Source organism: Xenopus tropicalis, chromosome 4, assembly GCF_000004195.4.
Source record: "Xenopus tropicalis strain Nigerian chromosome 4, UCB_Xtro_10.0, whole genome shotgun sequence".
NCBI classification, from domain to species: domain Eukaryota; kingdom Metazoa; phylum Chordata; class Amphibia; order Anura; family Pipidae; genus Xenopus; species Xenopus tropicalis.
Window position 1 is genome coordinate 137,186,450 of NC_030680.2, and position 27,468 is coordinate 137,213,917.

At 42.4% G+C, this 27,468-nt stretch overlaps 1 protein-coding gene across 2 annotated transcripts in view; it reads right to left on the minus strand.

Annotated features, from left to right (window-relative positions):
- gpr22l (G protein-coupled receptor 22 like) overlaps nucleotides 1-27,468 on the minus strand; it is a 163,655-nt gene that overhangs the window by 17,025 nt on the left and 119,162 nt on the right. Inside the window, exons 1-3 of one of the 2 annotated variants that reach the window (XM_031901182.1) lie at nucleotides 22,637-22,709; nucleotides 14,918-14,974; nucleotides 13,998-14,147 (exon numbers count right to left, since the gene is read on the minus strand). The gene's annotated coding sequence lies outside the window, so the exon portion shown is untranslated. Of the gene's footprint in view, nucleotides 1-13,997; nucleotides 14,148-14,917; nucleotides 14,975-22,636; nucleotides 22,710-27,468 lie in introns of those variants that run through there. The other variant, XM_004914098.4, reaches the window with a different exon arrangement.

Consider the following 27,468-nt stretch of genomic DNA (forward strand, 5'->3'; position numbering starts at 1 on the left):
ACTTAATCCCAACTAAGATATAATTACCCCTTATTGGGGGCAGAACAGTCCTATTGGGTTTATTTCATGGTTAAATGATTCCCTTTTCTCTGTAATAATAAAACAGTACCTGTACTTGATCCCAACTAAGATATAATTACCCCTTATTGGGGGCAGAACAGCCCTATTGGGTTTATTTAATGGTTAAATGATTCCCTTTTCTCTGTAATAATAAAACAGTACCTGTACTTGATCCCAACTAAGATATAATTACCCCTTATTGGGGGCAGAACAGCCCTATTGGGTTTATTTCATGGTTAAATGATTCCCTTTTCTCTGTAATAATAAGACAGTATCTGTACTTGATCCCAACTAAGATATAATTACCCCTTATTGGGGGCAGAACAGCCCTATTGGGTTTATTTAATGGTTAAATGATTCCCTTTTCTCTGTAATAATAAAACAGTACCTGTACTTGATCCCAACTAAGATATAATTACCCCTTATTGGGGGCAGAACAGCCCTATTGGGTTTATTTAATGGTTAAATGATTCCCTTTTCTCTGTAATAATAAAACAGTATCTGTACTTGATCCCAACTAAGATATAATTACCCCTTATTGGGGCAGAACAGCCCTATTGGGTTTATTTAATGGTTAAATGATTCCCTTTTCTCTGTAGTAATAAAACAGTACCTGTACTTGATCCCAACTAAGATATAATTACCCCTTATTGGGGGCAGAACAGTCCTATTGGGTTTATTTCATGGTTAAATGATTCCCTTTTCTCTGTAATAATAAAACAGTACCTGTACTTGATCCCAACTAAGATATAATTACCCCTTATTGGGGGCAGAACAGCCCTATTAGGTTTATTTAATGGTTAAACGATTCCCTTTTCTCTGTAATAATAAAACAGTACCTGTACTTGATCCCAACTAAGATATAATTACCCCTTATTGGGGGCAGAACAGCCCTATTGGGTTTATTTCATGGTTAAATGATTCCCTTTTCTCTGTAATAATAAAACAGTACCTGTACTTGATCCCAACTAAGATATAATTACCCCTTATTGGGGGCAGAACAGCCCTATTGGGTTTATTTCATGGTTAAATGATTCCCTTTTCTCTGTAATAATAAAACAGTACCTGTACTTGATCCCAACTAAGATATAATTACCCCTTATTGGGGGCAGAACAGCCCTATTGGGTTTATTTAATGGTTAAATGATTCCCTTTTCTCTGTAATAATAAAACAGTACCTGTACTTGATCCCAACTAAGATATAATTACCCCTTATTGGGGGCAGAACAGCCCTATTGGGTTTATTTAATGGTTAAATGATTCCCTTTTCTCTGTAATAATAAAACAGTACCTGTACTTGATCCCAACTAAGATATAATTACCCCTTATTGGGGGCAGAACAATCCTATTGGGTTTATTTAATGGTTAAATGATTCCCTTTTCTCTGTAATAATAAAACAGTACCTGTACTTGATCCCAACTAAGATATAATTACCCCTTATTGGGGGCAGAACAGCCCTATTGGGTTTATTTAATGGTTAAATGAGTCCCTTTTCTCTGTAATAATAAAACAGTACCTGTACTTGATCCCAACTAAGATATAATTACCCCTTGTGATGCAGAAATAACAACTGCCGACAAGAAAGGGAAATGTAACCCTGCAAAGTGAGTACAAGATTTGAAAATACAACTAGGCTTTTATATAAGGAACCAAGTTGCAAGTAGCTTCTGTCCAAAGTCCAAAGACATTATTGCTGCTGTATATAAGTAGTTCAGCAATATCCAGCAGCTAAATCAAAGTGCAGTTTCCAATATCCACTGCTGAAAGTGAACACAAAATGGCAGAGCAGCTGCACGCATTCCCCAGCGTTGGCACGTCTGATGCAAATAATCTAGAACAGAAGTGGATAAAATGCTTACTTCATTTTAAAAATCTAATGGAGGCTGTGGCTATAAATGAGGCCAAAAGAATGAAAGCCCTGTTACTTCATTATACTGGCTCTGAAGTATATAATACCTATTGCACCCTGCCTACTGGCAGCACTGACGCTTGTACCAGGGTATTATATAACTGCAGTACTGCACTGTTTCTGTAGCAAACACTCCAGTTTTACCAGCGCAGGGCAGCAACACAATATAATTTAATTACTGTATATACTCGAGTATAAGCCGATCCAAATATAAGCCGAGGTACCTTATTTTACCTAAGAAAACTGGAAAAAGGTATTGACTCGAGTATAAGCCTAGGGTGGGAAATGCAGCAGATACTGATAAGTTTCAATAATCAAAATAAATACCAATGAAATTACATTAAATGAGGCATCAGTGGGGTATATGTTATTCAATAGTAAACTAGCTCTTTAAGTGGAGTAGAGGGTCAACAAAAACAATATGGTATCAACAATGATACTTTAAGAGTACTACCCCCTTAGCTCAATCAGCAACCAAGCTAAACACAAAGAGTTAAAAACCTTCAAAACTATCATTTATATAGAATATAAAGTGCAATGATGAAGATGAATTTGGGAGTGGGCCAGGGCACTGGAGGGTCTGGTTGCGGGAGGCCTAATTTGCACACAAAGGAGAGAGGGTGCTAGTCTAGAGGGACCCATGGCACCCGACTCGAGTATAAGCCGAGGGTCACTTTTTCAGCACATTTTTGGTGCTGAAAAACTAGGCTTATACTCGAGTATATACAGTACTTTAAAACAATTGAATTTTTTTGGTGTTACTGTTCCTTTAAGGGGGCTATTTTTTGCCCAAGTACGTAAACTTCCAACATTGACTCCCATTTGCTTAATTCTCTGAATAGTGGAAACATCATGCATGAAATTTATATTCATCAGCAGAAACTGAAATAAAACGACATTACCAACGTCAGTGTTATTTATGAAAAAATTAAAAACCAATGGACCAAGGACAGACCTCTGGGCTACAAAACAAGAATCTTTCAGCCACTTCTCTATCCAAGTACAAATATTATGTTCCAGGCCAGTATTCCTTAATTTAATCCATAACCTTCTGTGCGGGTTCTAATTCAAATGTTTCCGCAAAATCGAAGTATATCACATCCACTGCCACCCTAATGACTAGGCTTCTGCACACCTCCTCATGGAAGGAAATTCAATTTGTCTGGAAAGATCTATTGTACATAAAACCATTCTGGCATTAATTCTTGACATTGGGATTTTAAATTTACCCCAATATCTTGTTACAGCTCCCAATAGCTTTCCTACTAGCGATGCCATACTAACAGATCAGTAAATGGGTATCTCAATTAAAATAGTTAAGGATAGTGATGAGCAAATCTGTCCCGTTTTGGTTTGCTGAAAAATTTGTGAATCTTTCAAAAGATTTGCGAAACGGCGAAAATGTCGTGCGGCAAAAAAAAAATTGTAAAAATAGCCCGCGGCTATCCTTTTGTCTAGCGGCTACTCTTTTGTCGCCCGTGGCTACTCTTTTGTCGCCCGTGGCTACTCTTTTGTCGCCCGCGGCTATTCTTTTGTCGCCCGCAGCTATTCTTTTGTCGCCCGCGGCTATTCTTTTGTTGCCCGCGGCTATTCTTTTGTCGCCCGCGGCTATTATTTTGTCGCCCATGACAATTTGCCAATGGCGAAACGCCGAAATTTGCCACGAATCCATGCCTGGCAAAACATTTCGCCCATCACTAGTTAAGGATAAAACAGTAAGGTATGTTGTAATTTACTTATGTCCTTAAGAAATCACAGAGCCCCTCTCCACCTCTTAATCAGCGGCCTCTGTACACCACATGCAACGGCTGTTAAATTACATGAGCGGGGTGAGCAGTGTATGTTCAACATTTACAGTAGTTCCCCTTAGGATTAACTTTTGGCATCACATAGACATTTGGGGTTACACAAGTTGCAGCTGTTCTTCATATTAATTAACTTTCTTGTTCCTCAGCCCTCCCCTGGCATTCAAATGGCTATATGGTTGCTAGGGTAACTGACCTTAGTCAGCAGTGGTTTGCATGTCAATGTGGAAGATTAATGGGAGAGGGCCCAAAGTTATATATAATACCCATAATAGTTAAGCTTCCCAGTGCTTTCTGGTGGCTGGGGTCGCTGCTTAGTGCGACTAAACTGTATCTACAGATTGAAGGGGGGATGAATTAAGAGGAAAATTATTGCAAAACTGCAATTAAGACACAAAATAAAAATAAAACAAATCAGTTGGGAATTGTATGTATGTATGTATAACTTTATTTATAAAGCGCCACAAGGGTACGCAGCGCTGTACAGTCTTACAGAATACAAAATTACACACAGGGAGGACAAGTGATATAATAAATAAATACAATAAATATATATATAAGTGCCATGTGGTATGAGACACAGTAGGAAGGAGGTCCCTGCCCCGTAGAGCTTACAATCTAAGTGGTTGGGTAACATACAGGCACAAATTGGAAGGTAAGAGTGCATCAGGTATGGGCATTTGCCCTTAAGCGCAGGACTGGGCAAAATAATGTTTGCCCTTAAGCGCAGGACTGGGCAAAATAATGTTTTAGTGCTCCAGAAGGTAACAGCTGAAGCCCTTAGATTCTTGCCACCTTAGGTTTAGGCCCTGCCAAGCCTACATCAAGCTTCATACAGCCAATTCCCTGAACTAATGGGAATAGCTGGGCCCTCTGCAGCTTGTGCCAGATTATAGAAACCAGAGAAAAGTGCGTAGCGCTGCTCTCTTGGAGACAAGGGTAAATGACCTCCTGTGCCAACTGGTGACCCCTAGATTGTGTGCCTACATGACGTGCAAGCAAAGGTACTTCCAGTGGGTTGGCCATGTGCTGCCTGTCTGTCCTGAATACAGAGCTTCCAAAAGCAGGCAGTGCTGTATTCATGGGAAAAGGTGCAACACCCTGGACAGAGTGCAAAATTCATGCGCCATTTTTTGCAAATTGTACCCTTCCCTGCTATCAATTAATGAACCCTAGCATAGAGTCCTACAGTGGGTCAGGTATCCGCATATAACCTGTGAGTTGTGGGTAGGGTGAGGGTCAGTGGGTCGGATCGCAGGACTAATAAAAGCAAATTGTACTTCTTTAAACCTATATTTTTCATGTTTCTGCCCACTTCCGATTATGTCAATTCCAGTTTGCTGCAACAGCATGTCTAATATAATGGTCATCAGTGGGTGAGTAAGGCAGCTGATGGTCGGGTAGAGGGTCCAAATTGGTAAAAATGTAGGTTGCAGGTTTAGGTGCCAGTTGTTTTTTTAAAAAAAATAGACCTGTGCAGGACTCTGCCCTAGTAATTGCATTAAATCTCTGCTCCCACCTTCTGGAGGGGAAGGAAATTGCAACAATTAATGGCAACTACTCTTCCCAGCGAGAGAAAAGTGAAAAATAGACTTTTTGTGATATAATCAGACTAAGTTTTATACAAAAGATACTATTTCTTTATTTATTGTATATAACAAAAATACTCCTTTAGTAAAGAGTAACTGCTAAGAATTAATACAATGTCAGATCCATCAAGCTGATGAGTAGGAGTCGCCACCGTGTCAAATAAAAGGTACAGCGAGCGCGCAAAGCTTCCATTTGAATGAATTCTGACCTCCTCTATCAATTACACTGACATGACTGTCAGCAGGGCAGATGGGAGACTGGAGTGTCCTTCACCAACAGATGTCCTTTCTACACATGGCAGAGAGTGGGTTATTATTATTATATAATGTGAGTGTAGCTCAGGAGTGAACATACAGAGAAGACTGCACAGCCAACTTACTTAACCCTCATATTGCCATCTTTATCCTCTGTGCATTGATTTAGCCCATAGCAACCAATCAACATTTAGACTTAAAAGTCCCCATAGACTCTTGACTGGGACCCTATCATTAAGGTAAACAAAGGTCCAGGATGAGCTGAGCGCTGTGATTGCCAAGCCTCTTCACATAATTTTTCAGGATTCGTTGAGGTTTGGCATGGTGCCGAGAGACTGGCGGATTGCTAATGTGGTGCCATTATTTAAAAAGGGATCTCGTTCTCAGCCTGAAAACTATAGGCCTGTTAGTCTGACATCAGTAGTAGGAAAGCTTCTGGAAGGGGTAATAAGGGATAGGATGCTTGAATACATTGCAGTTCACAATACTATTAGTTTGTGCCAGCATGGTTTTATGCGTAACAGATCTTGCCAGACTAATTTAGTCGCCTTTTATGAGGAGGTGAGCAGGAACCTTGATGCTGGAATGGCAGTTGATGTCATCTACTTAGATTTTGCTAAAGCGTTTGATACAGTACCTCACAGAAGGTTAATGATCAAATTAAGGAATATTGGCCTAGAACATAATATTTGTAATTGGATAGAGAACTGGCTGAAGGATAGAGTACAAAGAGTGGTGGTAAATGGAACATTTTCTAATTGGGCCAGTGTGGTTAGTGGAGTACCGCAGGGGTCAGTCCTTGGTCCTTTGCTTTTTAACTTGTTTATTAATGACCTGGAGGTGGGCATAGAGAGTACTGTTTCTATTTTTGCTGATGACACTAAATTGTGCAAAACTATAAGTTCCCTGCAGGATGCTGCCGCTTTGCAGAGCGATTTGACAAAATTGGAAAACTGGGCAGCAAACTGGAAAATGAGGTTCAATGCTGACAAGTGCAAAGTTATGCATTTTGGTAGAAATAATATAAACGCGAACTATCTACTGAATGGTAGTGTGTTGGGGGTTTCCTTAATGGAGAAGGATCTAGGGGTTTTTGTAGATCACAAGTTGTCTAATGCCAGGCAGTGTCATTCTGTGGCTACTAAAGCAAATAAAGTGCTGTCTTGTATAAAAAAGGGCATTGACTCAAGGGATGAGAACATAATTTTGCCCCTTTATAGGTCCCTGGTAAGGCCTCACCTTGAGTATGGGGGGCAGTTTTGGGCTCCAGTCCTTAAGAAGGATATTAATGAGCTGGAGAGAGTGCAGAGACTGCAACTAAACTGGTAAAGGGGATGGAAGAGTTAAACTATGAGGTGAGACTGTCGAGGTTGGGGTTGTTTTCTCTGGAAAAGAGGCGCTTGCGAGGGGACAGGATTACTCTGTACAAGTACATTAGAGGGGATTATAGGCAGTTGGGGGATGTTCTTTTTTCCCATAAAAACAATCAACGCACCAGAGGCCCCCCCTTTAGATTAGAGGAACGGAGCTTCCATTTGAAGCAGCGTAGGGGGTTCCTCACAGTGAGGGCAGTGGGGTTGGGGAATGCCCTTCCTAGTGATGTGATAATGGCAGACTCTGTTAATGCCTTTAAGAGGGGCCTGGATGAGTTTTTGAACAAGCAGAATATCCAAGGCTATTGTGATACTAATATCTACAGTTAGTATTACTGGTTGTATATATAGTTTATGTATGTGAGTGTATAGATTGGTAGGTGGGGGTTAGGTGTGCTGGGTTTACTCGGATGGGTTGAACTTGATGGACAATGGTCTTTTTTCAACCCTATGTAACTATGTAACTAACTATCATTAGGGAGCCCCACTAAGACTAAAAGATTTAGTCCCAGCCAGCGTTGGACTGTGCCACTGGGGCACCGCGCCCGATCCCCACAGGTTGCTACACTGATCCGCTGGTCCCTCCCCCGATGTGCTGCAGGTAAGGGGGGGAGGGGGTCAGACGGGTGTTGGGGGCCCTGCGGGGGGTAGGGTGTGAAGGCGGCGGGGGCCATCATTGGGGGGTGCAGGGGCCCCTGAGGCAGAAGCCCTGGTAGGCCCTGCACCCCCCCCAGTCCGACCCTGGTCCCAGCAGCATAATAATGATGTCTTTTAGTGGCCCTACTTCAACAAGTAATGAAAGGTTACAGGATAGGAATGTTAGAAAGTGTTTGGTTGCCATCTTTGCTTTATGTATCCATCTTGCCCAACTATACTTGCTATTTCCTATTCTTTTCATCAAGAACAGTTGCACCTTCTCAGGCCTGGACACTACCTCATCAGTGAGTTAATGGGGCCCCAAGTCTCTACCATGCTCAGGGTCTGATGCACCTATGCAAGGTTATACATTTGTTTGTAGATGTTGGTCATTGTATGGGCTATAGGCACGGCAATGGGTGCAAAATAGCACTCAGAAAAAAGTAATTCAAGACCTGGAATTAGGTCCTGCTTCAAGCAGGTTTGTACTTATATATTGTCAATCACGTCAAGGCTTGTCAAGTTTTTCCTCTTCTTTCCTCCAGCTCACAAGTACCAAACCAACAGAAACTGTTCTCTTAGTAGTCTAAACCTTCTAAACCTCCGCCAGACTACCTGCGACCTGGACCCTGGCCCAACTTAGTTCATGCTGAAATGCACTAATCTGTTCAGGCCAGCATTTCACAAGATAGTCAACTGTTCCTTGCAAGCAGGGAAGTTTCCTACCTGTCTGAAAGAAGCAATCATCAGGCCTTTACTCAAGAAACCATCCCTAGACCCAGATATTCTAAGCAACTACAGGCCTGTCTCCAACCTCCCCTTTTGGGAAAAGTTATCGAGAAGGCTGCATATCTCCAACTTGAAGCCAGACTCTCAACGAACAACATTTTTGACCTCCTACAATCTGGCTTCAAGAAGCACCACAGCTGTGAAACAGCCCTTGCCCAGATTTGCAATGACCTACTCATGGCCAGAGACAGGGGCGAGTGCTCCATCCTGATATTGCTTGATCTCTCAGCGGCTTTTGAAACAGTCGACCATGAAATCTTGCTTAACAGACTGCAAGAGTACTGTGGCATTAATGGCTTAGTCCTCCAATGGTTCTCTTCCTTCCTGGCTGGCAGAACACAATGGGTAGCCTTGGGGCCTTTCCAGTCCAACCCTGTACCACTAAAATATGGCGTGCCCCAGGGCTCAATACTATCCCCTTTGCTTTTTACCATATACATGCTGCCACTTGGGAAAATCATTCAAAAACACGGTCTGACATACCACTGCTATGCTGATGACACCCAGCTATATATGTCATTTAAACCCGACACGACAGATCCTATCCCAAAAATAAACTCAAGCCTAGCTGAACTTCAGGAGTGGATGAACGAAAACTGGCTCAAACTAAATGCTGACAAGACTGAAGTTCTTGTCATCGGTAGCCAGCGCCTAACAGCAAAGCAGCTCCAGACACAGTCAATGCCACTGAGGTTAGGGACCTCAGATCTTGCTAGCTCCAACACTGTGCGCAGCTTGGGTTTACTAATTGATGGGGAATTAAACTTCAGGAGCCAAATTTCAGCTGTGGTGAAACATTCCTTCTATCACCTAAGGAATATTGCAAAAATTAAACACCTCATTCCTTCTGAGGTTCTCCCAACACTAGTTCACGCCTTCATCACATCACGACTGGACTATTGCAATGCCCTCTATGCAGGCCTTCCAAATAAAGACCTACACCGCCTGCAGCTAGTACAGAATGCTGCCGCAAGATTGCTAACAAGCCAACCCCGCCATTGCCATATAACACCAATCCTTCGCTCACTACACTAGCTACCCATAAAATGGAGAATCCTTTTCAAAATTGGCATGCTGACATTCAAATCCCTACATGGCCTGGGCCCCGGATACCTGAAGGACTTGCTGCAACAACGTCACACCTCCCACAATCTTAGATCAAATGGATCCAATAATCTGACCACCCCCAGAGTTCAACTGAAAACCTTTGGATCCAGAGCTTTCTGTCATGCTGCCCCTACCCTGTGGAATGCCTTGCCAAACGGGATCAAGACAGCTCCAACCCTGGACACGTTTAAATCAAAACTGAAAAGCCACCTGTTTAGCCTGGCATTTATGGCCACATAACTTTTCCTCTGCACACATAGATATGTACTGAGATGAGACAAGCTTATGCGCTTTGGGTCCTACGGGAGAAAAGCGCTTTACAAATGTTTGTTGTTGTTGTAGTCCAGGGTGTACTCTAATTAGGCTTTCCAGACAACTTTACCTCTCTCAGCCACTGAGAACTTGTTTGAGCTGATCCTTCTGTACCATTACAGACTGGGCCCTGTAGCATCAGTGAATTTTCCAACCATGATCCAATCAAGGAACTTATCAGAAGAAGCAAAGCGGTCTGGTCTGGTTAGGAAAAACATTATAAACATTCCTAAACAGAAGAACATCAGTCTAGTCCTCTTACTTTCTCCTGACAACTTCCTCAACAGGAGCATGGTTTAAAAGTGACCAGCAGGTGGCACTGCAGTAACAAAATTCATTTGTATCAACAGTACACATCCACCTTAATATCCTAAAATCTTAAAAAAAATAATAAATGTCAATTGCCAAAGTATTTAGAATAGCACTTTGTCAATTTGACATTGTTTTAAAGGTTTACTTATCCTTTAAAAATATAATTGAGCACATTTTGCTTTTTAATGGTCTCTAATGGTCTATAACCAAAACATTTATGATTTTAAAAGACTCAATTATTTTTTACTGCTGAAAAACATTTTAGGGATCGGTCTTTGTGAGTGAAGGAATCAGTTCCTTGTTTTCTATCTTTAAAAGCCCCAACATATTCTGCAGAACTGTACAATGAAACTATTTTTATATTTTCTCTAGGGAAATGTAATGAGAACAGTCCAGCCACTAATATTTACTGTTAGCTGACAAATAATTGCCCTGATTTATACCATGAATTAATGATCTATTCATTACTTTCCTCGAGTGCATTTGCTGACCCAGTGTAGGTTTGATTTCTTTTAATGTACATTCCATAAGACAATATAATAATCAATGTTACTCGTGTGTATCATTATTTGCACACTTGTACTATAAGAGATCACTAAATCCCACACGGAATCATTTCTATTTGGCTCCTCATCGCTCTGTGACATGAAATTGTCATGCAACAAATTTACACACGAGCTTCTATTTAAATATGTCGGCAGGACGGCTGACAGGTATAAGACATGGAAAGAATCCTCCAGCCGGGGAGCAATTCATCATGTTGGGGGCTCCCAGCTCCAGCAGAATATTAGCTTGTCACTAGACACAAGCAGAGTGACATCAAGGTTACATTTAGCCGCTGCCGAGATGAGGAAAAGGAGAAGGTAACGACAGACGACTGAAAGATAATAGACATCAAACCACGTCTCTGGTATGTGCCCCCCTGTACTGAGCCCAAACTTGTTGAGGGGAAAGTTCCTACAAGGGTATGAAGGTTGCCATGTTTTAGATTTAACAACGTCAGCCACTTCTAATCATATGGACAATGGAGAAACGTTCCACACAATACTATATAACCCTGTTTCTAGTAGGGAAATGTGGCCGGTGCTAGCAGGCTACAGCAGGGGTGGCCAATACGTCGATCAGGGTCTACCAGTTGATCCCCGTGAGTTTCTGGTAGGCCGCGTCTAAGTGGAAGTACGGCACATCTAATAAGAATGCATACGTACGCAGCGTCTTAGGGGAATGGGCACATACGACTAGTGATGAGCAAATTGTTTTGCCAGTCATGGATTCGCAGCGAATTTCCTTATTTCGGCATTGGCGAATTGTTTCATAAAACTCCCGTGAAAAATGGCGCGGAAAAATTTGTTGCACAGAATTTTGGCACACATCAAATTGGGCGTAGTCGCATCAAATTGGGTGCGGTTGCGTCAGAAAAGCGCGTGCGACAATAAAAATAGACACAGGCGGCAAAAAATAGATGCGGGCATCAAAAAAATAGATGTGGGTGACAAAAAAGCGCGGGCGACAAAAAAAAGGTTGTGGTCGCGTCAGAAAAGCGCGGGTGACAAAAAAAAGTAGACACGGGCGACAAAAAATTAGATGTGGGCGATAAAAAATTGCATTAAAAAATAGACGCGGGCGACAAAAAAATAGATGTGGGTTATAAAAAAGCGCGGGTGACAAAAAAAAAAGGGTGCGGTAGCGTCAGAAAAGCACGGGTGGCAAAAAAAGTAGACACAGGCGACAAAAAAAATAGATGTGGGTGATAAAAAAGCGCGGGCGACAAAATAAATCGTGTAACAAATGCGTTTCAAGAATTTTTCGCCGTATTGCAAATTTTATTACCGTTTCGCAAATTTTATGGTGAAGCGAAATGGGACAGATTCGCTCATCACTACATACAACGCATCGTAGGTGGAATGAGCGCTTAAAAGGAAAAGCGTGCCTAGAACTGTGCCGCTACAGTGCTACACGGCTACACACAGTAAGTACCAGTGTGACTTACTCACCCTACACCTGCCCTTATGTTGAATAAATTCAGCTTGTGATAAACACGGCCATGTTTATAATGCTGGTACAAGGCCCATTATTACTGATATTTTTTCTTGCAGATTGCACTGCGCCATAGATGGCGTGCTATTTCTATTATGGTAGATCTCGCGACGGTGGCCAGGAAGCAAGAGTAGATCACAGGGGGACAGTATATATTTTTATACATGACCCATGGCTCTTGGGATGCTAACTAACAGAACCACATTGATATGGGAACACTGTCTTTATTATGGAGCTACCTGTACACTTGTGATAGAAACTCTGCTTGGGAAAGTAGATCCGTGTGACCTACATCACAAGGCCTCAGTGTAACCAATACATAAAGCTCCGCTACACAGACAGGCATGTATAATACATGAGAGCAGTAAAAGTGTGTCATGAGTTCTTCTCCCTGACACTCTACACAGATGAGTGCGGGGGGAATCGCTGGGGACGGCACATTTGAACTTTATTCTCCAAAAAGCAGCACTTTACGCTTCTGAGCATGGATTATGGCTGACCTAAATTTCCCAGACATTCACAGGAGGCGATAGGTTGGAGTTTATTGTATTTGGTCACGTTTCTCAATGTTGCACGTGAAGTGCGTTTGTTTGCTGCAGGTAAAGGGGCTGTCGCATTACTTTAGCCTTTCATTTTAGGTTCATTTCTGTCTGTCTGCAGCCAAATGATAGAATTGTAAATAGTAAAGGATTTATTCAATGTGCCTCATCAGAGCAATATTGGAAGTGTTCAGGAACCCCGTTTGGCTTACAGAATTCTCCGTGAGTAGCAAAGAGGTTGCAGAAATGGGATACGGCAAATAAAACACTCTAAAATGTAATATATCTATTAAAGGATAAGTAAACCTTAAAAATAAATGTAAAATTGTTGAGGGTACTATTCTAAGCACTTTTGCAATTGACATTTATTCTTTATATATTTTTTTACTTCCAAGATATTAAGGTATAAAGTACTGCTAATATAAATGAACTATGTCACAACAGCACCACCTGCTGGTCAGTTTCCAACCATGATCCAGTCAAGGAACTTGTTAGAAGAAAGAAAGAGGGTTGGTCTGATGTTCTTCTGGTTACTAATAACATTCGAAACCTTAGATAACTTTTCACACTTTCCTAACCAGAAGAACATCAAATCAGCCCTCTTTCTTTCTTCTAACAAGTTCCTTGACTGGATCACTGTCGGAAACTGACCAGCAGGTAATGCTGTTGTGACAAAATTTATCCATATTGACAGTACATTATCCCTTAATATCTTTGAATTAAAAAAAAAATAATAATAATCAATGAATGTAAATTGCATAAGTGCTTAGAATAGATCTCTCATCAATTTCTTATATTCTAAAGGTTTACTTATCTTTTATAAACACAAAGCTGCATTGCTGCCCCCTAGCGCCCCCTAGGTTTGCCTAAGTAACTGTTATTTAGACATGGGGTCCTTGAATCTTGTGCCCTGTTATTAGGATAGCAAAAAAACCTGCCATAAAGCATGGCTGCACTGTTGTTTGTCAGGCAGCACGTGGTTATTACTGTATGGCTGACCAGAAATCCTACAGATGCTATTAAAGTTCTTTAGAATTTCATCACTATTACTGCTGTGTGCATAAGAGTTCATGCAATGTATCTTATAGTCTTTATTAAGGACTTACAATCAGCCCATCAGGGTGTAGTTTGAAATGACAGGGTTGCCTTATGGATATTTGTGTGTGTTTACAATGATGGCCACAAAGAACCATAATTAAACTAACAAGACAGAAAGCCTTACGGTGCAAACTTAATGGAGACGTCACTGGTCTGGATTCACATAGACACTCACTGTGTGTATTGCAGGTTCCCCTGGGCTTCTGGAATATCTGTGCAGGTTCTTTCAGTGGATTTACTTGTCTGTCCCGGGCAAGTGCCATGGACTCCATCACTTAAAAAAACAGGGCTGATTTTGGAAGCATCGCTTGGCTACTCACTGCCACTGTGTAAAGACAAAAAAACATGGAGATTGCTGTGGACATGACCTACTTCTCAGAACATAATAATATGCACATAATATTAAATATGACCTTAAACATTCTACCATGAACAGGATTGATAAGATGCACCAATAGTTTTCCTGCAAGCTGCCCTACCCATGTTAATGGATATATTTTAGAGATAATCAGGGCACCAGTATGTATTAAAGCCAAGCAGGGAACAGGCTGAACCTAAGTCAGGCCATTTTTCAGAGCAAATCATACAATCTTGTAGTTTGCTCTCATTTCACTGGTTGTTTGGGCAGCTGTTTGTAGCCCAGAAGGCTTTAAAACATCCAAAACCAGTTGTGCTGGGTATGGAAACGTATCTCCATGCTTCTGTTTGTACTGATTAAACAAACATTCATAGGACCTGGGGTTGGGAAATAAAAGCAGTTCTGGTTAAGACCAGTTGGAGGTGGCAATGATGTATGGCTAAGGATCCTTGGTCTTAATAACTACCCTATGGATCATAAGGACCCTATGGAGACACACATACAGTCATAGGAACTCTATGGTAGAGCCCTTTGATGGGGTGCAGTCCATGCACTCAACTGTACTGGAGATTCTAAATGATTCTAGGTCCCATAGCAAAATATGTTAAGGTTCCCAAACCCACAGGGAAAATAGGCAATTTGGGCATCACTAATCATCAGTCAAGATCCCACTGGTTCCTCAATAATCATCCAATCATAATATCATACAATGAATGATGTATCAAAAATAGCATTACCTCATATCCAATATCTTTACTGAGTCACAATTCTATCATTCCTCCAGTATTTCCAGCCTGTAACGTAAATATAAATAGTCAATCAAACATCCTACCAAAAAATGTACACTCAAACAAATACAATTATTTCCCTCAAAAGTTTCTATGGTATTCAGCTTATCTGTTCATTTTGTGCCGCACTGTAGTAAAAGACTTCTCCTATCAACTGCTCATATAGGGATTCTGACTTGCTCCAAGGATAGCCATCTCAGACTTGACCAACAGGTTCTGGGTTATTAGGGCTTTTGATATTATTGGGTCAAATAATATTAATTAGATTTCATGTTCTTGTATATGCACTTTGCTTGACCCACATACACCATTCCACATGGCCATTTATAGGACTGCATCTGCTGCCACTATGGTACTATGGAACTGCTGGAAATCTTGGTTCATCTCAAGTCTCCATTCATCAGTAGCAATTTACGTGTTCTGCTTGGGTACATAAGGGAGTCTCTGCAAAATCCCATTTTAGTCATGGACTAGTCATGGACTAGTAAAGCTAAGGTGCATGTTCCCTAAATGCTTATTGCTTGTGGAGCCTCATCTGTGTTATATAACTCAGTCTGATTCTCTGGAGCTTTTGGGCCTAAAGTCTGATCCTGACTATGGAGGCCTATATTCATGCAGCCATTGTGGCAACCAACTAAAGTCTCAGCAGTGATCCCCCAACCAGAGTGTTGCTCTCATCCCTTTTGATGTTGCTCCCAGTGGCCCCAAAGTAGGTGCCATTTTTACACATCTGGCTTGGAGACAAGTTTTGGCAGCCCAGAGACCCAGTTTTACTCCAAGCAGAGCCTCCTGCAGGCCAGCAGTCCCCATGGGGCTACCAAACAGCCAATCACAGCCCTTATTTGGCATCCCCAAAGAACCTTTTTCATGCTTGTGTGACTCCCCAACCCCCTAAACCTTAGTGTGGCTCACACGTTAGAAAAATTGGGGATCCGTGGGCTACGGTATTTAAAGAGAAAGCAGACTGACATGTTTGGGGTGATTGAATGTTGCAATATGAAAATGATGTGAACAACTGCAACACGCTCTCATGTTCCTCTCCATGCTCAGGCTTGGCTGCAGAAGCCTCCGTCAGTGCTTAAGCTTTTGTTTGCCTGACAACATTCTCCAGATTTTGAAAAACATTTGCAAACTACAGCTATTATGAGTGTTCCTATAGACTACTGCGGTAGTCAAGGAGATGCTGACAGTCTCCTGTGTGTAGTGGGTACCTTTACCCCGGGAGTACAATGCATAATCAAGCCACGATCAGCGGGAGATGAATTCTGCTTTGGGCTGATTAAGGAAACATGCCGGGAATGCTGTTGCCAGCAGGGATACTTTGGATTCTTATTATCTGTTGCTGAGCGCCCTGTTTCATTATAAAGTAATGCTGCTGAGTGTTACAAATGTCTGCTGAATGAACCAGGGGTTAATTGTAGCTGCTGTTGCCACAGGAGAGCATTGCCCTTCTCTGGATTTAGGGCTTAATAACCGTTTCCAAGAAGATTTTCCTTTTCTTTTTTTTTGTCCATACAGAAAAGCCAGAGAAATCCCTGGCGAGTGTATAAAGGAAAAGGACTTTGTTTTTTCTGGCACAATCCATGGCAGCTGCCCAGAACCCATGGTGCCCACCATGACATGGTGATGTACTATATCTGTACTATATCTGTACTATAATCACAATACAAACTTATAGGTATCTGGGCCCGATTGGGGATCCAAGGGCAAATTCCATCTCTGTTGTGCGGCAGAAAGAGAATTTATCCTTGAGCAAATAGAAATAGGAATACTGAGCATAATATAAATGACATACCATGCACACATATTACATAACTGCTCAATGTCCAACCTGCCGTTCTCCAGCTTTTGTTGAACTCCCAGAATCCCACAGTCCAAGGTTGCCTTAACTTAATTCACAAACGGACCAGGAACCAGTAATGGAAAGAAATGCTGTAAGTCTTATAAATAGGCAGTCCTACCCCTTAAATTGTCATTGATTTGTTGTCCAACCATCAGAGCCGGGCCAAGTAGTATTGAAATTCAAGTACAACACTTGCCTGAGTGACCCCACCCAATCACTTATCCCCTTCCAGTCAATCAGTCCTCTTCTAAGATGGAAACCATGCTTAACCACTGGGGCCCACTTTAGTCAGGAGAATATGAAAAGCCCAAATTATGGATTAACTGTGGAGGTGGATGTAATGATGTGATTGGTTATATGCATGAAGCCACTTTTATAAGTGACTCTGTGCCTCTCTGCGCTAAGGCCAGGATGATAGTTTGGGTTCCATCTGTCATCCCAGAAAATGGCTAACAGATCCAGGGAGATACAGGAATGTATGCTTATACAGGTATAGGACCAGTTATCCAGAATGCTCAGGACCAAGGGTATGTCGGATAAGGGGCCTTTCCGTAATTTGGATCTCTGTACCTTAAGTCTACTAAAAAATCAATAAAACATTAATTGATTATTTATATCGTATTGGGATCAAGTACAGGTACTGTTTTATTATTACAGAGAAAAGGGAATCATTTAACCATTAAATAAACCCAATAGGGCTGTTCTGCCCCAATAAGGGGTAATTATATCTTAGTTGGGATCAAGTACAGGTACTGTTTTATTATTACAGAGAAAAGGGAATCATTTAACCATGAAATAAACCCAATAGGGCTGTTCTGCCCCCAATAAGGGGTAATTATATCTTAGTTGGGATCAAGTACAGGTACTGTTTTATTATTACAGAGAAAAAGGAAATCAGTTTTAAAATTCTGAATTATTTGATTAAAATGGAGTCTATTGGAGAAGGGCTTTCCGTAATTCAGATAACGGATAACGGGTTTCCGGATAAGGGGTCCCATACCTGTACTGGTTTATGTGAATTATAGTAACTGTGATAAAAACTACCTTTAGCTGCACTACATTATACAGAGGCAGGGCTAGTAGGGGCCCAGTATGGCCCTGATTGATGACCAATTGCATCATATATAATTATACACTTTCTTTTTATTGCTGCTCACATCCTGAGAATGGGCTGTCAGTTCTCCTTAATATGACTGGTTAAGCAATCACTAAAATTGCTGTTGGCGCCACATGTTTATAAGAGACAACAAGTGTAAAGCAATTTATTTTCATAATCTATGAAGCATTACAGGCCCTTTTTTCTTTGCAGGTGAAATGTAGGTCTTTAGTGCCCAAGCTGATGTCCCAGCAGGGACAGACATACTGGGCCTTCCTCAGTAGCATCTGCCAACATCTGCACAGCCCTTCATCAGATATAATAGAGTGAATGGGATCCCATCTAAGTCCTGAGCATCAAAAATCTGTAGCTATGGGTTGCTGGGGTGCAATTTACTAAGCAGTGGTGGGAAGGAAATGCGTGGATATGAATAGGAGAGGCCTGAATAGAAAGATAAGTAATAGAAAGTAACAATAACATTAAAATTGTAGCCTCAAAGGGCAATAGGTTTTAGCTGCCGGGGTCAGTGACCCCCATTTGAAAGCTGGAAAGAGTCAGTAGAAGAAAGAAAATACTTCAAAAACCATTAAAAAAAAATAAAGACCAACTGAAAAATTGCCAAGATAAGCCCATTCTATATAACATACTAATAGTTAACTTAAAGGTAAACCGCCAATTTAAAGGGATGGTTAGTATTTAGTGTTACATAGACGTATTCTGAGACAATTCATTTTTTGTGGTTTTTCCCATTTCTTAGCTTTTTGTTCAGCGGATCTCCAGTTTGCACTTTCAGCAGCTAATTGGTTGCTATAGTCTTGTTTACCTTAGCAACCAGGTAGTGGTGTGGACGAGAGACTGGAATATGAATAGGAGAGGGGCTAAAAATTAAAAATCATTTAAAAAATACATTAAAAAACTATAAGAAAAATTATAAAAAATAAATAAGATCAATTGCAAAGTTGCTCGGGATAGGATATTCTTTAACATACTAAGAGGTTATTTAAAGGTGACCTACCCCCTATATTGGCAGGTCTGTGATATCACGAAATGCAGGACCCCCCCCCCCCGGGGCCAACTCTTTGGGGAAACACTTTCTCTTTAGCCTCCGGCTGAAAAAGAGGTAAAGGGGGTAAAGGGGTTTAGTTTCATGCTGGTGGGGGGGATCTGGCCATAATGGGCATCAATAAAGCAGACTGGAGGCTTGTATGACATGGGGGTAAGGTGAGAGAATTTAATAGGTTCTAGACAGACAGTCACAGGTTAATTTTTTCTGGACTGAGCAGCCTAGGAGCCATATAGGCTAGTCCCCAGAAGGTGTTGATGTGGCACTATTCCCAATAGAGGGCGCCAAACTGGCATGGAGAAGGATTCTCCTACTATAAAACAAATTCTGTCTGCCTCCTATCAGCTTCATGGGGCCCCACTGGGAGAAAGTGCCACGGCATAAGGAGGCACACTGGGTGGTGCATGGAAGGGCCCCCCTAAAGAAAATTTTGCACTGGGGCCTACAAGGTTTTAAGGTGGCTATACACAGGGCAATTGTAGCTGCTGATATCGGCCCCTTAGATCGATTCAGCAGCTTATTGCCCCATGTATGGGCACTAATGAAATGTTGTATCAGGGACTGTCGGCTTGTTGATGCGCCCCCCCCCCATACCCATACCCCTAGCGCCAAATGACCGAATTGGCCCTAGGGTGATCTTAGAGTGTATGGCCACCTTTAGTTATGCTTTTGTTCTCTGGTAAAGGTTCTGCTTGACTAGTTCACTAACTGTAAGTTCTGCGTGCCCAGGTAGAAGGCTGTCTGAAGCCCAATATGCCCACATGCGGTACCCCTTAGAGCTAGGCTGGACCCCCACTGTTCTCCACTTGGGAAATTAATTAAATAAAATAAAGAATGTTCTAGAAAACTATCAGCACACCATGGCTTTGCTGTAGATGAAGGCACAGAGCCGGGGAGATAATCAGTGATGCTCAGGCACGTTTGACAAGTTTGGGGAGCGGGTAGAGCTGATTGCTGTACAACTTCTATACAAACCCAAAACAATGCGGCGCCTCCCCAGGGAGTGTGAGCACTAATCAGTTTCCTATAAAGCCACGGCATTATATTCAGAAAATCCAATTTCTGGCTAACAGACCCAGGAGACATGGCCTGAATAGTGCTCTGTGGATGAGCGGCACAAGTGATTTTTTTGAAGGCTAAATAGCCTCTGCTGACCACTCGCTAACGGGCCCCTGTGACGCCAGGGCTGGAACAATGGCGACGTTTTACAATAGAGGGAATGTGAGCTCCATACATACAGTATGCCAGTCAGCTGCACCGGCTCTTGCACATAGTTCCTTGGGTGGAAAATAGCCACCAATGGTTTTGTTAAAGGGATACTGTCATGATTTTTATGGTTTACTTATTATTTCAAATGACACAGTTTACATAGCAAATAATTCCCTCTCCCATTTAACATTTTATTCTTGAACCAACACATGTATTTGTAGCTGTAATATTGGTGTGTAGGCGCCATCTCAGTGCATTGTGCCCGAGTCTGAGCTTTCAGCCAGCGCTACACATTAGAACTGCTTTCAGCTAACCTATTGTTTCTCCTACTCCCATGTAACTGGAGGAGTCCCAAGTCAGACTTGGATTTCTTACTATTGAGTGCTATTCTGATACCTACTGGGAGCTGCCATCTTGCTCCCTTCCCATTGTTCTGCTGATCGGCTGCTGGTGGGGGGGGGGGGGATATCCCTCCAACTTGCAGTGCCGCAGTAAAGTGTGACTGAAGTTTATCAGAGCACAGGTCACATGGCTGTGGCACCCTGGGAAATGAAGAATATGGCTAGCTGAAATTTCAAAATTAAATATAAAAATATCTGTGTTTTTGAAAAACAGATTACAAGATTCTGTTGGAGAAGCTCTATTAACTGGTGGGTTTTGAAAAAAAATGTTTTCCTATTAAAGTATTTCTTTAAGTAACAGCAGAGAAACCATCCTAGGGGTCATTTATAACACCCCAAGCAGTGCGTAAAGTGCAAAAAAGGCTGCATTCAAAGGGGTGTGCCTGGGGTATGTAAATGACCCCCCATATCTATGTGCGTGTATAGTACTGGTCTCTGCCTGTCATTGCATAAGCAGAGCAGATTTTGGCTGGAGAACTCCAAAGTTTGCTACGGACCTAAAGCATACCTCCAAACTGTCCCAATTTTGGCAGGACAGTCCCGATTTTGAGAGCTCAGCCCGCAATCCCAGATTCTTACTGAAAAGTCCCTCATTTCCCTTTAATCTCCTGCATTGAATGCCAAAAAAGATACAATGTTTCTCAAACTTAATTAAAAAAGAAGCTTTTGGCAGAGAGCCCAGAAAAGCTAACAGACTACAGCTGCTTGAAACTAATAAGCTAAACAGGTCTCTTGGGGGGCAAATTCACATTTTTTTTTAGCAAAACTGTAATAACACATTAAACAAGACCCCCAAAACCCCCAGAAATGTGGTCAAACTTTAAATAACCTGCCAAATTTTGTAAAATGGGAGTGGTATTTAGGGGGTGTGGTTGCAAAAATGGGTGTGGTCAAAAGTTTCAAATTTCAAATGTTGGGAGGTATGACCTAAGGTCCACTGCGGAGCACAGAAATGAAGCAATACGCTCTACACACATACACACCAGTTTAAAAACTGAGCTACCTGGCACAAGTCCACCGGCAACACATAGTCCAAAAGGCAAACTGTAAATGTAGAGTCTATGGCACCGGCACAATGGCACTTTCATGGTACTGCAGTAGATTGAAGGCGCTTTAAGGGTTAAAAGTGCATTTGTGGATAAACAGGCAGAGCAAAGGGTGCCCGTGGCCTGGTAAAGTGGTTTATAAGTCACAATACACAGACTAGATGTTCTAAGCAGATTACACTGAATAATACCGGTAACCGGCAGCACCTCTGTAATCACCGAATACAAATCGTATCTGGCACCGTGGAACGTCTTAGCCTTATTGGATCCACCTGGGGTTCTGTATGGAACGGGCCCTTGGGAAGTATAGGATAGGGCTCTATAGTGACTCCCCTGGAAATCCATGATATCCCCTATGATAAATGTCCCTAATTAACTCTGTTGCACCCCAGTAGGGACCAGAGCAGAGAGCTACGTTTCTAACCACCAGTACTGAAAGGGTTACTTTCCAATCCGGTTACACGGTGTACAGGGGCCGACCCAAACTGAGCCAGTCGTTGCTTTTTATCTGAATGGATCTTCTATTTCTTTAGGACTAAATACATTTCCCTACTGAACTGGGAGCAACAGATAAGTGTAATATTATCATCAAACGGATTCTTATATTAATGTGGATTATATACAGATTTATTGCACAAGCTGTCTGCCTATATATATATGTTTATAATACACAAGAGCCCAGAATATCCTGTAAAATAGATAAGGAATAATTTACCCCCTAGTGTAAAATATAAGGATTATCCAAGGAATTCAATGATCATATAAAAGCACAGGTTAACAGTTCCAGCTCATGAAACTCCAAGGTGACTTCTAATATCCTTATATTTTATAACAGGGGCTACATACATGTAATTTAACGAAAATATTGTGGAAATAACCCAAAGTTCTAAAAATTAGAAAAATTAAGAATTTTTCTCATTCATACTTATTCATACTTTAATAAATGGGCCCCTAAGTATTAATTATAACTGATGACATCACTGTGATCTATTTATAAAGATATAATTTACCGGATACTCGTGGGTCTTGTGTTAGATTCTTAGAATTTGTATCACATGACTCATTGAGAAGTGAGGATAACAGATATATATACACTCATGGAAAACGTCAATGGGATGATATTTATATATGCTGGGCAAATTTGCACCTGGGCTGTAACTTATGGCAACCAATCAGATGATTGCTTTCAGAATTCAGCTGGATGAAAAATCTGGTGGGTGAACAACCCCTTTAATGGAATCCCATTAGGAACCAGTGGGATCAGGGGAAGTATATGGTTGGTAGCCCAGTGTAAATGACTTATAAAGCAATACTGCATTCAACTTCCCACAAATTCAGCACCAAAAACTCAATTTCTCTTCTCCACTTTTCAACTCAATGTGATTCCTGAGGAAGGATTCAGCAACAAAACTAACGAAATGAACCTAATTTCTGTACAGTAAAATCTAATAGCTGATGCTTTAAGCAGGGGCTAGAGTTAGAGAATAGGGGGGCTACAAATGCTGGGACCCCCAACTTATATTATCAGGAAATCAATGGGTGCTCTCCCTACTGACTTCCATTTGTTGTTGCTTCGTAATTGAATACTGGGAGATGTAGTTTAACAACAGACACAGTGTTAGGAGAACATCAGTGTAGGAAATCCTAATTAATACATTTAGCATTTCTTCCCTATGTCTGGGTGAGTTATACATAGGATTCCCCCATGTTACTTTTTGAAAAGGACAGCCCTATTTTTAAAGGTGCTCCTGCCTGGTTAAGGGTTGTTAAGGGTTGTAAAACTTGTATTGCCCCACCCATATCATCAATGACCAATCCCAGAACTTTATCAGCCGCACCCCAACGTTAACCACACCCCTTTGTTCTGCTTTTGCTGCCTGTAAAGGTAGCAGCCCTAGGTTTGCACATTGCACTGAATAAAAGAAATTTGGTGTGAGCAATGGTTTAACTATAGAGGACGCAGACCCCACATACAGACCCCTATACAGGTAAAATGTTTTAAAAAATTGTAAAAAAAAATCCCCCCTCCTCAACCAATCTCTTACCTGTGGATATGGAACAGAGGAAAGTGACAGGCAGGGAGCATGGGGAAAAAAAGGAAAGGGGGGGGGGGCGTGGGTGGGGCACCAGGTAACAGTGGCTGAGTGCTGAGCCCCTGGGGAATTTCTTTTGCTGGGGGGCCCGGCACCAAACATGTTACTCTACTGGGTGTAAAGGTGCCCATACACGGCAAGATCCGCTTATTTGGCGAGGTCACCAAGCGAGCGGATCTTTTCCCGATATCCCCACCTACGGGTGGGCGATATCGGGGAGCATGTAAGCTAATTCGGTCGTTTGGCCCTGGAGCCAAACGATCAAATTATTACAATGGTAATGGGCGCAGTCGGTTCAGGGACCGCATCAACGAGCCGATCGATATCTGCCCGATTTCAGGCCAGATATCGGTTGGACAGGTCCATAGTTGCTGCCCCTACACGGGCCAATAAGCTGCCAAATCGGTCTAAGGGACCAATATTGCCAGCAGGTACTGGCCAGCCCTGTCCTTGCTGCCTGCAACAGGGCCTATTGGCCTCCCCCACTGGCCCTTGAAGAAGCTGCAGGTCTCTGTGCTCCAAAATGGTGCAACAAGAATTGCATCTGCTGCTTTCAGCGATTTCAAGATGGGCGGGTATAAGTGATGGCCGGGCCATGGGTTGTGTTGGGCAGAGGGTGGGTTAGGGATGAGGTGACAGTTAATCCATCCATGCATCACTATAGAGCAACTGAGTACTATTTCAAAATTAAGGTGAACTGCCCCTTTAAACTTGCATGCAAAGCTACAGGCCAGTCTTCATACTGACAGCGGCATTACAGCAGCTACTTTTCCCAGCACCCACTGGGACATTTTGACTGTTAACGGGTTTTGGGTGTCATAGTTAATAAAGAGTTATAGCTCCACAGGTTGGATATCCCTGCAAAATGCTATGGGCCCGTGTGTTCCAGTAACGTACATCCCACATTATGGATTCTCCCCAGAGGGTACCTTCTAACCAGCTGTTTATCCAAGCCATTAAAGTGACAGCTCTGGGGTCTCCTTGGCAACAGCCTCACCCAGCCCCGGCCGTAATGCAGTGTAAGTGGTACCTGCTGTGACCACAGGAAAATGCATGGTTCTTATTAGAATCCTATGGAGCTCTGCTAGAAAGATGCCATTTCTACACATATATCTTCCCCTCCTGGTTCCAATGTATAATTCTATCAGTTACACAAAACTTGCAGCCCTCCAGATATTGCTAAATTACAAATACAACTCTTACATTCCATGGTAGCACGCTCTGCATTGTAGTTCAGCCGCAGCTTTCTCAAGTCAAAGCCTATACAGTTCATTAGTTGTAGTGCCTAGCTGTGTTCCACTGTATCTACAACTATATCCGACCGTGCTGCTATCCATGGTCCTGAAGGCCACAATGAGATACATGCAGTGATAGTGCCTGAGAGATAACTGTGTGTATGGGCATCTGAGAGATAACTGTGTGTATGGGCATCTGAGAGATAACTGTGTGTATGGGCATCTGAGAGATAACTGTGTGCATGGGCATCTGAGAGATAACTGTGTGTATGGGCATCTGAGAGATAACTGTGTGTATGGGCATCTGAGAGATAACTGTGTGTATGGGCATCTGAGAGATAACTGCGTGTATGGGCATCTGAGAGATAACTGCGTGTATGGGCATCTGAGAGATAACTGTGTGTATGGGCATCTGAGAGATAACTGTGTGTATGGGCATCTGAGAGATAACTGTGTGTATGGGCATCTGAGAGATAACTGCGTGTATGGGCATCTGAGAGATAACTGCGTGTATGGGCATCTGAGAGATAACTGTGTGTATGGGCATCTGAGAGATAACTGTGTGTATGGGCATCTGAGAGATAACTGTGTGTATGGGCATCTGAGAGATAACTGTGTGTATGGGCATCTGAGAGATAACTGTGTGTATGGGCATCTGAGAGATAACTGCGTGTATGGGCATCTGAGAGATAACTGTGGGTATGGGCATCTGAGAGATAACTGTGGGTATGGGCATCTGAGAGATAACTGTGTGTATGGGCATCTGAGAGATAACTGCGTGTATGGGCATCTGAGAGATAACTGCGTGTATGGGCATCTGAGAGATAACTGTGTGTATGGGCATCTGAGAGATAACTGCGGGTATGGGCATCTGAGAGATAACTGTGTGTATGGGCATCTGAGAGATAACTGTGTGTATGGGCATCTGAGAGATAACTGTGGGTATGGGCATCTGAGAGATAACTGTGTGTATGGGCATCTGAGAGATAACTGTGGGTATGGGCATCTGAGAGATAACTGTGGGTATGGACATCTGAGAGGGCACTGAAGGGCAATTAGGGTGAAACTGGATGGTTAATTCTTATCATCATATACCAATGCAGCAAGCAGCTTTAAAACGGAGATTGTTAGGGGGTGGGGTTTAATATTCAGAAGCCTTCAGCCACTCCTCTGAGGAGCTAAAGTGCATATTCACTGGCAAACTAAAGTCACCTGGTTGACAGTAAATTACAGGACAGAGAGAATCACTTGGTGCTGAAATAAAGTGAAGGGAAACGTACTTTTATTATAGTATGGGCAACATGCTGAGATAGGGGCAGGGTGAGCAATGGGCTTCCCCACCTGTAGGCCCAGCACCTCGAGTGAAACTTGTATGGACCTGAGCAGAGTGATTGGGTGGGGGAAAGTTGCTTGATATATTGGTGTGTGGGCAAAGGGAGGGGGATACGGACCAATCAGGCATTGGGAGGGAATGTACAGCCTTGGGCCAACTAGTATTGCCTTGGGCATCAATGTTACTTGGCTCAGTGCTGCTTGCTTTATATATGAAGTAGGCCAATTATTTCTCATACTGCTGATTCATTTTAAATAATGTCATACAAAGAAGTCCTTGAGCAGATTGGGGGCCATAAAAATCCATCCAAGGGCCACAACCAGCTCCTGCGGCCTCCAGTTGGACAGCAGTGTTCCTATAAGCTCACAATTCGGCATGCAGGAATATAACCGGCCTCCAGTTGGACAGCAGTGTTCCTATAAGCTCACAATTCGGCATGCAGGAATATAACCGGCCTCCAGTTGGACAGCAGTGTTCCTATAAGCTCACAATTCGGCATGCAGGAATATAACCGGCCTCCAGTTGGACAGCAGTGTTCCTATAAGCTCACAATTCAACATGCAGGAATATAACCGGCCTCCAGTTGGACAGCAGTGTTCCTATAAGCTCACAATTCGGCATGCAGGAATATAACCGGCCTCCAGTTGGACAGCAGTGTTCCTATAAGCTCACAATTCAACATGCAGGAATATAACCGGCCTCCAGTTGGACAGCAGTGTTCCTATAAGCTCACAATTCGGCATGCAGGAATATAACCGGCCTCCAGTTGGACAGCTGTGTTCCTATAAGCTCACAATTCGGCATGCAGGAATATAACCGGCCTCCAGTTGGACAGCAGTGTTCCTATAAGCTCACAATTCGGCATGCAGGAATATAACCGGCCTCCAGTTGGACAGCCGTGTTCCTATAAGGTCACAATTCGGCATGCAGGAATATAACCGGCCTCCATAATATAAGTGCCGGGCTCCAAAGAGCCAGCAGAGCAGGTAGGTGCCGAGCGGAGAGGAACACCCTGAGATATCGGAGGGAATTCCGAGAGAAAGTGCGGCTAATTTAATTAGCTCATGACTCAGTGCTCTTGCCTAACATGTAATACACACACATCTGCTCCCTGGGCTTCTGCTGCAACAGGATTTCTGCTCACCAGAATCCAAATGAATAGAAATATAACCATTAACAAA